General features: G+C 40.0%; 1 protein-coding gene and 1 non-coding gene across 2 annotated transcripts in view; both read right to left on the reverse strand.

The window, feature by feature from the left end:
* Positions 1-13,932, reverse strand: part of RBFOX1 (RNA binding fox-1 homolog 1) — a 2,506,415-nt gene that overhangs the window by 830,819 nt on the left and 1,661,664 nt on the right. The window lies entirely within an intron of this gene.
* On the reverse strand, positions 10,475-10,578 carry LOC116462804 (U6 spliceosomal RNA). The gene has a single exon (XR_004246461.1). It is a non-coding gene; the product is annotated as a U6 spliceosomal RNA (small nuclear RNA).

The following is a 13,932-nucleotide window of genomic DNA, read 5'->3' on the forward strand; positions in this document are numbered from 1 at the left end:
AGCCCTGGTTAAGAAACGCTCAGAGCTGTAGTTGGATCACAGTACCCAGAGTTTGGAAAGTTGGACACACACTTATTGCCAGGATCCCTGGGGCCCTGGCCTCTGCAGCATGTCTGATTGCATATGAGACGGGAAGCATGCCCTGTGAGCAGAAGGGGCCTCAGAACCAGCTTCTGTCTGCAGTAGCTCTGCTCGGTCCAGCATCAGACGCCTCTCTTCTTCTGCAGCTCATTACAGGTGCTTGCATAACACAGCAGCCACCACTCTGCAGTGGATGCTTAACAGGATCAGTTTGTCAGAAGAATAAAAAACACCCCCTCCTTGCGTGTGACTCCCCAATTTTCATGATCTCCCCTCATCTCCTCTGCACTTTGCAACGCGGCAAGTAGCAACGTCATTTGCACCTGGGGTAAAGATGTTCCCCTCTAACTTAAGTCTCAGCTTTTATTAAAAACATTTAACATTTTGGCTACTACGAAGGACATTAATTCCTGGGGGGGGGGGGGAAACAGATAATAACAAAGAAAAGGGGAAAAAAAAACCCTCTTCACTAACACATGTATTTTCAGCTCACAACATCTATGAGAACTGTAGAAAACTTTTGGACAGTATCATTCTTAGAAACTATTTTCTCTCATATTTGAACAGCCTGGATGTGGGAGGCAAGGTTTCAATACTTACTACAAAGATAGAAATCTAGCTTTGAAAAGTTCTGAACACAGAGTAGAACAGCTTGAGGGTGTTACTTCAATATTTTCTCTTAAAGGTAAGCTGAGCAGTTACATATGGCAGCGTGCCATGTAGGAAGATCCCTTTACACAACAAATTATAAGTAAATACTCTTGCAGACGGGTGTGTAAGAGAAAGCGGCTAGAGAAATCAAACAAAATCTTTTACAATGTCTATGAACCAAGACATTAAACTGATTGGATTTTGAAATTTGTGATTCTAAAGGCTGTGATTTACTTGATTATACTATTTTACAAACAAATCTGCCTTATTAACTCATTCAAATTCCCAGGGGCTCCAACAAACAGTAGCATTAAGCAAGCAAAAAGAAGGTCTAGGACAACTTAAAAAATAAAACCCACGGCGTAGCAGAGCGAGATTTCTAAGCTAAGTACTTTCTTTCTATTGCTTAGGTTCAGAACATGAAATGTATCTTTAATATAAATGGCTACATCCCCACCTCTGCCTTAATGATCTGCTTGATACATACTGTAGCCATTCATACTAATTACATCATTAATAACGGTTTCTTTGAGAGGCCATCTATGAATACAGCAATGTCAGGAGACATATGGGTCACCTAGAATATCTGCAGATTGCCCTTAAGAATTCACAATCTCACCTTTAGAAATGGCAATTTATCGATTGCTAAAGCAGGAGGGGAAGCTGCCTAAGACATCCTGGTTCAATTCATAACTCCTGGTAAGTATAATGGAAAACAGGAACAGGGCAGGAAGACGGTTGTTCACTCCTGGGGGTCAACATAAAGCCTCTGAAAAGGGGCAAACAGAGAATTCGTACCCCCCAGGAATGTCACTTGCACCCTGGTCTTGCGTTTCTAGCTTGGTAAGGAGCTTGTCTCCTTGGTTGCTGTTGGTTATGTTAGACTCCAAATATCCCAAACTGAATCGTTGCTATGCATACAGCCAACGAGCACTTGCCAAGTGCTAGACACTGTACTGAGAACTCTGCAAACATGATCTTACTGATTATTTATTTTCAGACAGAGTTTAACTCTGCTACCGAGGCTGCAGTGCAGTGGTGTGATCTCAGCTCATTGCAACCTCCCCGCCTCCTGGGGTCAAGTGATTCTCCTGCCTCACCCTCTGGAGTAGCTGGGATTACAAGCACATACCACCATGCCCAGATAATTTTTGTATTTTTAGTAAAGATGGGGTTTCATCATGTTGGCCAGGCTGGGAAGAAAGAGAATCAGAGAGGTTAGGTGACTAAACTGTAATTATACTGCTCACTGCTAAAAGTAGCCAGAATTCCAAACAACAAGGATGAGACGCAGTGCACACAGGTGGTTCCTCCCCCATCATCCTCTGTTCCCTCCAAGCATTCTCCCTCTCCCTCTCCCTATAGTGGAGACTGCAAATAAATTGCCAGTGTTGCTGGACCAAAGGGGCCAGGAAGAGAGAAGCTAGAGACAGAATTAATGAGGCATCTAAGACCATCAGCAGCCTTGATTTTCCTGCTAAATAATTTACATCTTAACCTGCAGGGAATAGGGGGCCACTAAAATATTAAACAGGAAGACTGACATCACCATTTTTCCAGAAATGAAGTCCAGAGTCTTTGGTGATTTTAATTTTTTTTTAAAAAATTTCTCCTTTATGTCTAATACATAACCAAGTTCCCTTCTTTTTATACTATGTCAAATAGTCGGTAGGAGCCTACATCTGAATCCTGCTATACAACAACTCCAGCTGTGTAAGTTTTACTACAGTTCTTAAGATTTTTCAGCCTCAGTTTCCTGCTCTGTAAAATAGGGAGAATAAAAGTACCCAGTATGTAGGTTGCATTGAGGCTCCAGGGGATAATGGTATACAAGCTCATGCCTGGCTCATGGTAGGCACCCAGTGTGATGTGTTAAATTGTCCCCCCAAATTCATACGTTGAAGTCTTAACCTCCAACATGTCAGAATGTGACTTTCTTTGGAGAAGGAATATTTAGAGAGGGAATCAAGTTAAAGTGAGGTCCTCAGAGTGGCCCGTAAGCCAGTATGACTGGAATGTTTACAGGAAGAGAAGTATGCACGTTTGGACACAGACATGCATAGAGGGAAGATGATGTAAAGACGCACAGGCTCTCTATGTAGATGGCCCTCTACAAGCCAGGGATAGGCCTGCAGCAGACCCTCTGCTCACAGCCCTCAGAACGAACCAATCTTGCCAACATCTTATTTCCGGACTTCTAGTCTGCAGAACTATGAGAGTAACTGTTTGCTGTTGAAGCCACCCAACCTGTGGCACTGTGTTATGGCAGTCCAAGCAAACTCATATTGTCAGCGTTAGGTTTTATCCCTTCCTGTGCTCTCTCCCCACCTAGGTCCATTCTTGAGAACCTTATATCTAATTCATGCTTAGACTCCTGGCTATTCTCCTTGCCTGTGAGCTTGGGAGAGCAAATGGGTTTCATTTAGAGTGCCAGCTCTGATCATCTACAGTCACTGCCTGGAGCACTGCATTGAGAAGGATGGTAAGACCAGCTCAGACTCAGTGGGTAAGAGTGCCGTGATTGATTAGCAATGTCTGCCACAGGCATAGGAGGGGAAGGTGGAGGGTATGGGCCACGTATTTTTCAGCGCTGCCTAGGCTCTCACTGGTGTATTCATCTTGAAAAACTGTTATTAGACTGAATCTCCTAATGTAGCATTTATATCTTTTTGTCACTCTGCTCAACAACTTCAAGTAGCTTATTTCTGTCAACCACATAAAATAAATATAGTTTGATGTCCAGCAATTCCAACACTTTTATATATTGATTTATTCATTCAATAATACAAGAAATACTATAATAAAAATATAACAGTAATACAATGCAATCAAATACAATCACAATATAATCATCGTCCAAGAAGTCAAAATGACTCTGGAACATCATACAGCTCAGTGCTGTTTTTATCTGGATTTCTTTACTGCTAATTTTATTTGGGTTGATTTTTTCCCCACCCTGCCTCTTCCAGTTCACATTTCAGACAGTCCAGAAAGAAAAACAGATTCTGGCCTCCTCCAAGTTGACGTTTCTGAAGCAGTCTAACCTGACTAGCAAGGTTCCAGGAAATCTCTCTTCCTGGTCCAGCTTTTGCATCATTTGTCCACCCTGGACCAATGACCAACACAGGGGAAGAGCAAACCCTGATTGGCTGCACCTGGGTCACATGTTCATTCCTGCAGCAGGGTAGTGGGTTGCAGTGATTGGAGTGGAAAGGATATTACTAAAAACCAAGGCAGTGGTCAGGAACAACAGAGGCTGTCTCTCTGGCTGCCTTGTCTACCCAGCCAACCTTATGTCTCATTTTTTTCCCAAGGTTAACTCTGCTCTTACCCTTCTTGTCATGTTGCTGCTCCCCGGGTGGGAAATTTTGCTCTCTTTTAGGCCCTAAAGGAGTACACAGATTTAGGTGAAATATCCCATGATTAGAGAGCTGTGCATCTAACACCAGCCACTGACAAGAAATAACTTGAAAGGTCAGGGGACTATCAGGAAGATCCCTGAGGAGAAAGGAGTTGAATCTGGAGGAAAATTTAGTTGCATGGATGGAGGAAACAGAGGCACTTTAAGTATGAAAGATTAAGACTATTTTGCAAGATTAACAAAGAAGTAGAAATGTCATTGAACAGATAAAAGAAATGATGCAATGAAAATTTCAATAATATTTTGAAAGAAATGATCAGATTTAACTGTGAGGCAAGAATGCACATTTACAAGGTAATTCAAAATGTCTCAAATCTCTTTGTAAGTTTAGCACCATAAATAAAACAGCAAAAATGCTTCCATTCCGAAGTCAAATCAGAGGAAGGGTTAGTAACAGCCAGGAACACTGTTAAGTAGGATCCAGAGGTAGAATTTACTTCCACAGAAAAGAATATTATGATTAAACAGACATGTACAATATAGTTAACTAGAATAACACAACTGGACCTTACTTGAAGCTCCTAAAACATCTCGTGACATATTGATGTTTACTGGATTATACTGGCTTTAAAAATGATAATGGAAACTTATGGTGGATCTACCTGTACAGTGAATAATCTAATTAACCTCTCTAACTTTGTAGCAAGTAAGTATGTAAATTGCAATTAAGGTCATGATGGGGTCATCAATTAATGATATACACAAAGATGAAAGAACAATTTGTAAAGTAAAGGGAAACGTCTAATAATTTTACACCAGAGCATCCAATAAATATAAACAGGGCAGAGAGACAGATGAAGTTAGGAAAGAGAGGAGATAGAGTGTCTGAAGTTAATTATAGCAAATAAAACTTACAGCCTATAGTGTTGAGCTGCCCTTCAGTAAATTGGCTGATAAATAAATTCACTGAAATCCAATTCCACAAAAATCAATTCATTGAATAATAATAAAAATATCATATTACTGGAAAACTTATTAAAAGGGCTTGTATTCTTGCAACTGTTTTGTCAATGATTTGTCTATCCTGCTGAAATGAAGGTCAAATTGTAATATATTCAAGCTATCAGCTCATTGGCTTTCTGAAAACTTCTTAAAAGAGTGGGCTGAAACACTACTATACTTGTGATCAAATGGTTTAGTAATCTGGGCTTTGCTTATTAGCATTTGTATGACCTTATACAAGTTATTTTATTTATCTGAGTTTTAATTTCATCCTCTAACACAGGAAAAAAAAAATCCTACCCTTCTCTTTAACTTGAAGATGGTACTGGGAGAACTATCAAAGATAGCTGTTAATTTCTCTCTGATCCTTAAAACTTCAGACAGGTTTTTCCAGAACCCCCTTCTTTACTTTGTGAAAAGCCCAAAGCACTTTTTAAAATTTCTGCAGATTGTCAGGGTCCTTACACTTTCATGGAATATATCAGGTTTCCATTTCTTGCCCTTGCTGAGTTTCTGTTACTTTCTGTTTCTTGCTGTTGAGTTACCTTTGAATTAAACTGACGCTAACACGAAGCACACTGACTTTCCTTGACAACACACAACAAACAAAATGTTCACATGAGGACATTGCATGTGTCAGTCAGGATGCACCAGGTCATGCTGTGCCAACAAATGACTCCAAAATCTGAAAGGTCCAGGAATAACGGAAGTTTATTTCTTGCTCATATCACGTGTCCATCATGGATTTGGTGGGATGAGACAGGGTGGTTTTGCTTCTCAAAGACTCTCAGCAATCTTGGATGAAGGAAAAGCCATCATCTCAAATGTTTCTAGCCACCATATCAGAGGGATAAGAAATTTCTAGAAACTCTTGCATCAGCAATAAAATGTTCCAGCACCTGTCACTTTCATTTATAGTTCATTGGCAACAACTCGTCTCATGGCCTCACTCACACCACAAGAAGTTCAAGCAGTGCCCAGCAGGGAAGAAACGGAATCCTTGTTGATGAGCCTGCATGGTGACCATACAATATATTGCTTGGGGAAGTGGAAGGATTTACATTGTAGCAACACAAACATTAGCTATCACTTCTCTTAGAAGTCCTTGCATGCACACCACCACATATCTCAGCCATTCTCTCTTCTATCTCTCCTACCCTCATGTGCCTTTCAGCTCCGTCCCTCTTAGAAGCAACAACATCCTCAAATTCCTATATGCTTAAGCACAATGACTTGGCTCTCTGAAACCCTTATCCCCTACTTTTTGGTAATCCAAGACTCTGTATGTTTTGCAACTGCCATTCGCAAAAACTTAAGTCCTTAGTCTGGAGGCAATCCTTTCCCTATTCTCTTTGAATGGGTATTTTGGGGATAGGAAGAACACTGTTCGATGAATTATTCTCCTAGTTACACAAGCAAAATGTAACTGTATGTGTTAAAGCAATTTATACAATTTAAAAGTCCTATAGAAATAATTCTTACCATATTGGAAACTTCTTTGGGCCTCTATTTTCTCACTGTACGCACAGAATAGCAATCCTTGCTCTGATTCTATCAGTGTGGGCTTGTCCATAAAAATGCTCTGCAAACTCTAAAGCAGTATGCAAATGCAAAGACACGGTTATTGTTGCATGCACACAAGACTCTGTGGCTGTGAATTCAGAAGTTGTTCCAAATTCCCAGCACTGAGTCAGTGCTCTCTTTCCTTTCGGTCACAGTAAGTAGGCATTTTATGGTCTGATATCAAGTAGAAGTCAAGCTTCCCCACTACTCTGGTTTTGTCTGTTTCTGTGATTTAATAATGCAGTCCATATTGGAAGATGATGCAGTTATGTCAGTTATTAGAGAATTACATTTTTGCGTTCTGCTAAAGGGAAGTAAAGATTAGCTCTGCCAGATGCACACATAAAACTAGATAGAGGCATACCTCCAAGTCAACCCATCCATCTTTCTCTAGGACATGTCAACATGTGGGATTTATGAAATATGGACTGTATTAAAAATGTTAAACGCACTTTTTAAATGTAACTGCTGCAGAAATAAGATACCTTTTTTTCATTCATCTGCTTTTTTGTTTACTGTTGTTTGGTGTTATTTTTCTTCAGCGGGGCTGTCTATGCTTGTTAAGCACTGGTAAATGGCCAGTTATGAAGCAAACACAAAATATACATATGAATATTTAATAAGAAACAATAGCAGAAATATAGTGTGCATTTGTCGCTCCACTGGAAAACTATATTCATTATTCTACAAATTATTCTTCCATAAATATTTCAGAAACTTAAAAATAGGTTAGAATAGTGTACCCAGTACTTGGCGGGCTAAAAGCACTTTTGCATTTCCACTATGACGAATGCCAATCCCACTTCCATTGCTCACGTCTGAAATCCATCTTTCGGTCAGTTTTAGAAGATACAGTTATTTCATGTTTTCTTGTAATGCAAATATGAATAAGAAAAAGTGCACCAATTACCATGCAGGGACTATGGGTTCTCTTTTGATCAGATGGCAGATAACAACTTCCTTGATTCCAGCCAGGATTAAGAAATAGAACCCTAGGCCGGGCGCAGTGGCTCACGCTTGTAATCCCAGCACTTTGGGAGGCCGAGGCGGGCGGATCACGAGGTCAGGAGATCGAGACCACGGTGAAACCCCGTCTCTACTAAAAAAATACAAAAAAATTAGCCGTGCGTGGTGGCGGGCGCCTGTAGTCACAGCTACTCGGAGAGGCTGAGGCAGGAGAATGGCGTGAACCCGGGAGGCGGAGCTTGCAGTGAGCCGAGATCGCGCCACCGCACTCCAAGGCTTCTCAGTCTATTAATTTTTATAGAAGTGACTTAATTTTTTGCAAACAAATATTAAGTGCCTACTATGTGCTAGGTATAGTGCTATGCGATGAAGATAAAATAGTGACAAAAACCAACGTGGTGATTTTTGGTATCACTTCATTTTTGAAGAGTGACTTTGTTTCAGCTCATTAACTTTGCATAGAATATAGGCTTATTTCAGGGGTTGGATGATATTAATATTATTTTTCTTTGATGGTGGAATAGTCAGCAAGTCATTTACGGTCCACTAAATATGGTGACCAGGGAGCAAGTGGGTGATTCTAGGATAATTCCCAAGAATAGAAAGACTGGAGGTCAGGAACCTAAGATGGATTGTGTTCCTGATTCTTTTTGTTTTGCTGTGCTTTGTTTTTTTGAGAGAGGGTCTTTCTCCCTCCGTTGCCCAGGCTGGAGTGCAATGGTACAATCACGGCTCACTGCAGCCTCAATCTCCTGGGTTCCTTCTGGATCAAGTGATCCTCCTACCTCAGCCCCCTGAGATGCTAGGACTATAGATGTGTGTTACTATGCCTGCTTATTTTAATTTAATTATTTTTTGAGACAGGGTCCACTCTATTGCCCGGGCTGAAGTGCAGTGACGTGATCGCAGCTCACTGCAACCTCCACCTCCTGGGCTCAAGTGATCCTCCCACCTCGGCCCTTTAAGTAGCATGGACTCCAGGCATGCACCACCATGATTGGCTAAATTTTTTTGTGGAGATGGGGTTTCACCATGTTCCCCAGGCTGGTCTTGAACTCCTGGCCTCAAATGATCCTGCTGTCATGGCCTCCCAAAGTGCTGCTGTTACAGGCATGGGCCACCATGCCCAGCTGTGGTGTTGATTCATTTAGGCTACCAGAGAAGGGGAGCTTATGGTATCAAGAAAACATAACTTCTGTTATGTTAAAATTATTTTTATCCAGATGTGTATCAACTCTAACCTTCTCTGCTGAAATAAGCAAGGCCTTAACAAGTCTACTATTTTCATTAACCATGGCCTTGCTTCAGACATAAACATAATTCATAGTCTTTGCCAGAGCACTGAATTGATGTATACTGCAATTAATTGTGAGTCAAAAAATTCGAAGACTCTTAGCCAATCTTGTGCGAGTCATGGGAAGAAGCCACACATTGCAACTGAGACCTCAAAAACCACTACCAAGTTGAGAGACGTGGGTCACATTGGACAGGAGAAGTCAAAGCTGTCTATAAAGGACAGATTAAAATATAATTATTTCTCTAAAGAACTCACCCCGACGATAATGAGTTGTATTGTTTAGACAACCAAAAAGTGTTCAGAGATACTGAAATTTCCTGAATTATGATAGTGATATCATCATCTTCATAAACAGTAGCCCTATAATAACTGCAAAGAAGATGATTCTGTGCACAAGCATTGTAGGCATTATATAATTAAATGGTATAAGCAACTTAGGGTAACGCAGTCAATTGATAAGATTACAACCTACATTTTGAGTCCTTACATTTTTTCCCCCCTTTCCTTGACCGCACTTGTTCCCACTCACAGCTTCTCCCCATTTTCTGCCCAACTTGGAATCATTTTTAAGATTAGTAGCATGGGTTGTGTAGCCAGGCTTCTTGGTTTCTTATTTTATCTTTTTTTTAACAATGTTTTTCTTTTATTATTATTTCAATAGTTTTGGGGGAACAGTTAGTGTTCTTTACATGGATAAGTTCAATGGGTGTGAAATCTGAGATTTTGGTGCACCCATCACCCAATCAGTATGTAGTCTTTTATCCCTCACCCACCTCCCACCTTTCCCCTCAAGTCCCCAGAGTCCATTACGTCATTCTTATGCCTTTGTGTCCTCATAGCTTAGCTCCCACTTATAAGTGAGAATATGTTAGTATATTAATACAATGTTAAGTAACTCAGGAATGGAAAACCATTGTAAGTGGGAGCTAAGCTATGAGATGTTTGGTTTTCTATTCCTGAGTTACTTTGCTTAGAATAATGGCCTCCTGCTCCATCCAGGTTGTTTCGAATGCCATTATTTCATTCTTTTTTTTTTTTTTTTTTTTTAAGATGGAGTCTTGCTCTGTTGCCCAGGCTGGAGTGCAGTGGGATGATCTTGGCTCACTGTAACCTCCATCTCCTGGGTTCAAGCAATTCTCTTGCCTTAGACTCCTGAGTAACTGGGACTGCAGACACCTGCCATCATGCCTGGCTAATTATGTATTTTGAGTGGAGATGCAGTTTCATCATGTTGGCCAGGCTCGTCTCAAAACTCCTGACCTCAGGTGATCCACCTGCCTCAGCCTCCCAAAGTGCTGCGATTACAGGTGTGAGCCACTGTGCCCGACCTATTTCATTCCTTTTTATGGCTGAGTAGCATGTGTTTGTGTGTGTGTAAGCAGAAACCATAGTTTCTTTATCCACTTATTCACTGATGGGCATTTGGGCTATTTCCATATTTCTGAAATTGTGAATTGTGCTGCTATAAATATGCACGTGCAAGTGTCTTTTTCATATAATGACTTCTTTTCCTCTTGGTAGATACTGGATCAACTGGTATTTCTACCTTTAGTAAAAATATGAAACGCTTCACAAATTCCCATATCATCGGTATGCAGGGGTCATGCTAATCTCTGTATCATTCCAATTTTAGTATACGTGCTGCCAAAGTGAGCAATGGTTTCCTATTTCAGATACTATGCTTCCTAGCTGTCTGACTTTATGCAAGTTACTTAATGTTTCAAAGTCTCGGTTTCCTCATCTGGAAAGTGGCAATAATAAAGATCACAGAGTTGCTGCAATAATTAACCAAGATAACACTCGTGGATCTGGTTTTCATGGTGATGACGACAATGAGAGGATGACAGTGACAGTGACAATGATGATGCCATAAATACTCACATTTTCCTCCTAAACCTATGAATGGAGAGAATCTCACGGCTGGTGCAAAATCTCACAGAATCCCAATAAAAACTAGACGTGTAATGTGTTTAACTCAATAGCTTATGCAGCAAAGTTTTTCTTTTTTTTTAAGCTGAAAATAATTACAAGAACACAGCTATAATTCACTGTCATAGCCTTGAGGAAGTTTTATGCAATTGCAGAAGATACACATAAAACTGAAAAATTGAAAGTCTATTTGAAATATGTAGTCATAGGGAGCACTTCTTGTTTAATTGCATTCTGCTTACATAACTAAAATATCTAAATTAAAGCATAATCATGTCTCTAATGATTTTGCACTCTTTTTCTCCCTCCAACATAAGGAAGCTCAAGGTGTTAAAAGAGTTATGCTTTGGGACCAAGATAACTAATGTATAAATTAAACATCCATTTCATACGTTTATTTACATAAATGAAAAAGGAGGCAAAAATCCCTGCTCCTCGTTTATTCCTTCTTCACACTTCAGGAAAAAGTTTTCTTATAGTTTTTTTTTTTTCCCAATGCATAGAAACTAAAAATTTCTCAAGTAAGAAATACCAGGTACATATTTCAAAAGTTTGGGTGGCTTTGCATAGCCTCAAAAATGCTGAGAATATAGAACACACTCCAGTATATCTAATTATCTTTATAAAATCTCTCAAAATCAATGGCATTATACTCAAGACCAGCTGCGGCGGGGGAAGTCAAACAGAGCAAGTGTCAGGGAGGTTACTGAGAAGTATGGCTTTCTTCCTAATAGCACTATTTTTATGGAACATGGAGTTTTTGAACTGTTATATTCTGTTAACTCTTTTAAGGGAAAAACAGAATTTAACCATTTTGTTTAAAGCAATCACTTCAACTCTATCTCAGTTTTTTTTTTTTTGCACTTTTAACTCCTGAAGGACAAAAAACCAGGTTTTGAGACACAACTCTAAATCTAGCTTACCCTGGATTATAATTTTGCTAGCACTGACAGTGTGCAATGATTCTACTTTAACTGTTGCCACTGCAGGAATATTCAAAGTAGATGCACATTAATTGGGTGTTTTGTTGCCTTCCAAACGTTCTTTTCTCTTTTTAAAGAATGGTTCCAATATAAAAAGGAACCAGACTTTCAAATAAGAAAATCCTAGGGAATTCAGGGAAGCCTGAAACCTCAAGAAAGGGGTTAATTCAGCTGTTTCCTAAGTTGAGTTTTTAGAAATAGTTCATAAAGTGTTAAAAGGTGATAGGTTAAAAGAGTTATGGTCATACTAAAGCTATTATTACTACGAGAAAGAGAAAAAGAGAGAAACAGAGAGAAGGGAGGAAGGAAGAGAGGGAGACACACTGCAGAGAAGCAAAACTACCGTAAGTTATCCAGCTGGATGGATGTATTTTATTCATTTACACGACAATTATTAAATCTATACTATGTGCTTGTCTCCATGCTAGGTGCTGAGCATAAGGTGGTGACTAAGATAGACGTAGTACTGCTCTCACAGTTTTCCATTTGGTGGAACAGTAAGGCTATCACATTAAAACATAACAGGTACCATTACAACTATGCTGTGAAAGGACAAAGAAGGGTATGTAACTGAGAGGCTTTCCAGAAATGATGCCTACACACAATCATAATGAATAATGGGATTGATTATACAAAGTGTTTCAGAGATCCCCATGCTCTACCGAGGGAAAAAGACACACACACACACACACACACAGCTCTCTCTCTCCTTCTCTCAAAGAGCCTGGATTGTGAGCAAGTGCCATCAGACGTGCATTTAGGACAGGATAGGCTAAGCAGCAACTGCACCTTCAGGGCCACTGACAGAATTTCCAGACTTGATCCTACAATCAGTGGAAGGCATAGTAGAAATTTCAGCAAGAATGATGGCGATCATGTAACAGAAAGTCACTCTCACTGGTATATGGAGAATAGATTAATGGGGACAAGAGTGGAGGAAGAAAGGCCAGTTTAGAAGTGTTGACGGTACTCTAGGCAAGAGGGAAGAGTGGCTTTGGCCAGGAGAATAGAAGGACAATGGAGAGAAGCAAAAAGTTTCATTCAATAATTAAGAGGAGACAATCCATTGGAGTTGATCTTTGGGCATGAGGGATAAGGGTGAGGAAAGAGTCAAGAGGGATTTTCAGGCTGGGCACGGTGGCTCACACCTGTAATCCCAGCACTTTGGGAGGCCAACGTGAGCAGATCATTTGACCTCAGGAGTCTGAGACCAGCCTGGCCAACACAATGAAACCCCATGTCTACCAAAAATACAAAAATTAGCCAGGCATGATGGCACATGCCTGCAATCCCAGCTACTCAGGAAGTTGATGCAGGAGAATCACTGGAACCCAGGAGGGGGAGGTTAGAGTGAGCCAAGATCATGCCAATGCACTCCAGCGTGGGGGACAGAGCAAGACTCCATCTCAGAAAAAGGGGGAAGGGGACTTTCAGAAACATGGAATTAAACCTTAGCTGGTTTATTCAAAAAGAAAATAACCTTCATGAAATTCCATCCTAAAGAATGTAAGAAGATGAGTCAACTTGTCCATTCCTAAGACTCTGCCTACTTTATACGCATCTATGAGTTTATATGCTTTCCAATATTTAATGAGCATCTGTTATTCACTGGATACTGGGTTTCATCTACTTACATCCAAATCCACAGGAATATGGACACTTCTGGATAGAACTGGAAAAAGTCTGATTTTTTATTCTCTTTATAAATGAGTTTTAATTCATACCTCTCAAAGTTAGGGCCTTTTATTAGTGACTGTAAATCTCAGAGAGACAGTAAGTCAAAAGAATCTGAAATTGCCTTATAAATTAGTTGCCAGTAGTGAAACAGTTGTTTAGTTTGCTGAGGGGCTGGGGTGGGGAGGAATTTTGGTGTTGAAATAATTATTGAACATTACTGAACCAAATAATTAAACTGTGCTGTAAAATTATGGTTATGGTAATATTCCCATCAACATTTGTTTTGTTTCTGCTCATCTAAATTATGATTCTCTTTGTTATTGCTTTGCAAAGCTACAATATAACAGTCAAACCTGAAATTAAAACCAGCCTGCAAAAGTTATACAAGGTGATCCAATACGTTCCACTAGCAATTATTCATG

Source organism: Hylobates moloch, unplaced genomic scaffold (genome assembly GCF_009828535.3).
Source record: "Hylobates moloch isolate HMO894 unplaced genomic scaffold, HMol_V3 SCAFFOLD_23, whole genome shotgun sequence".
Classification (NCBI taxonomy): Eukaryota; Metazoa; Chordata; class Mammalia; order Primates; family Hylobatidae; genus Hylobates; species Hylobates moloch.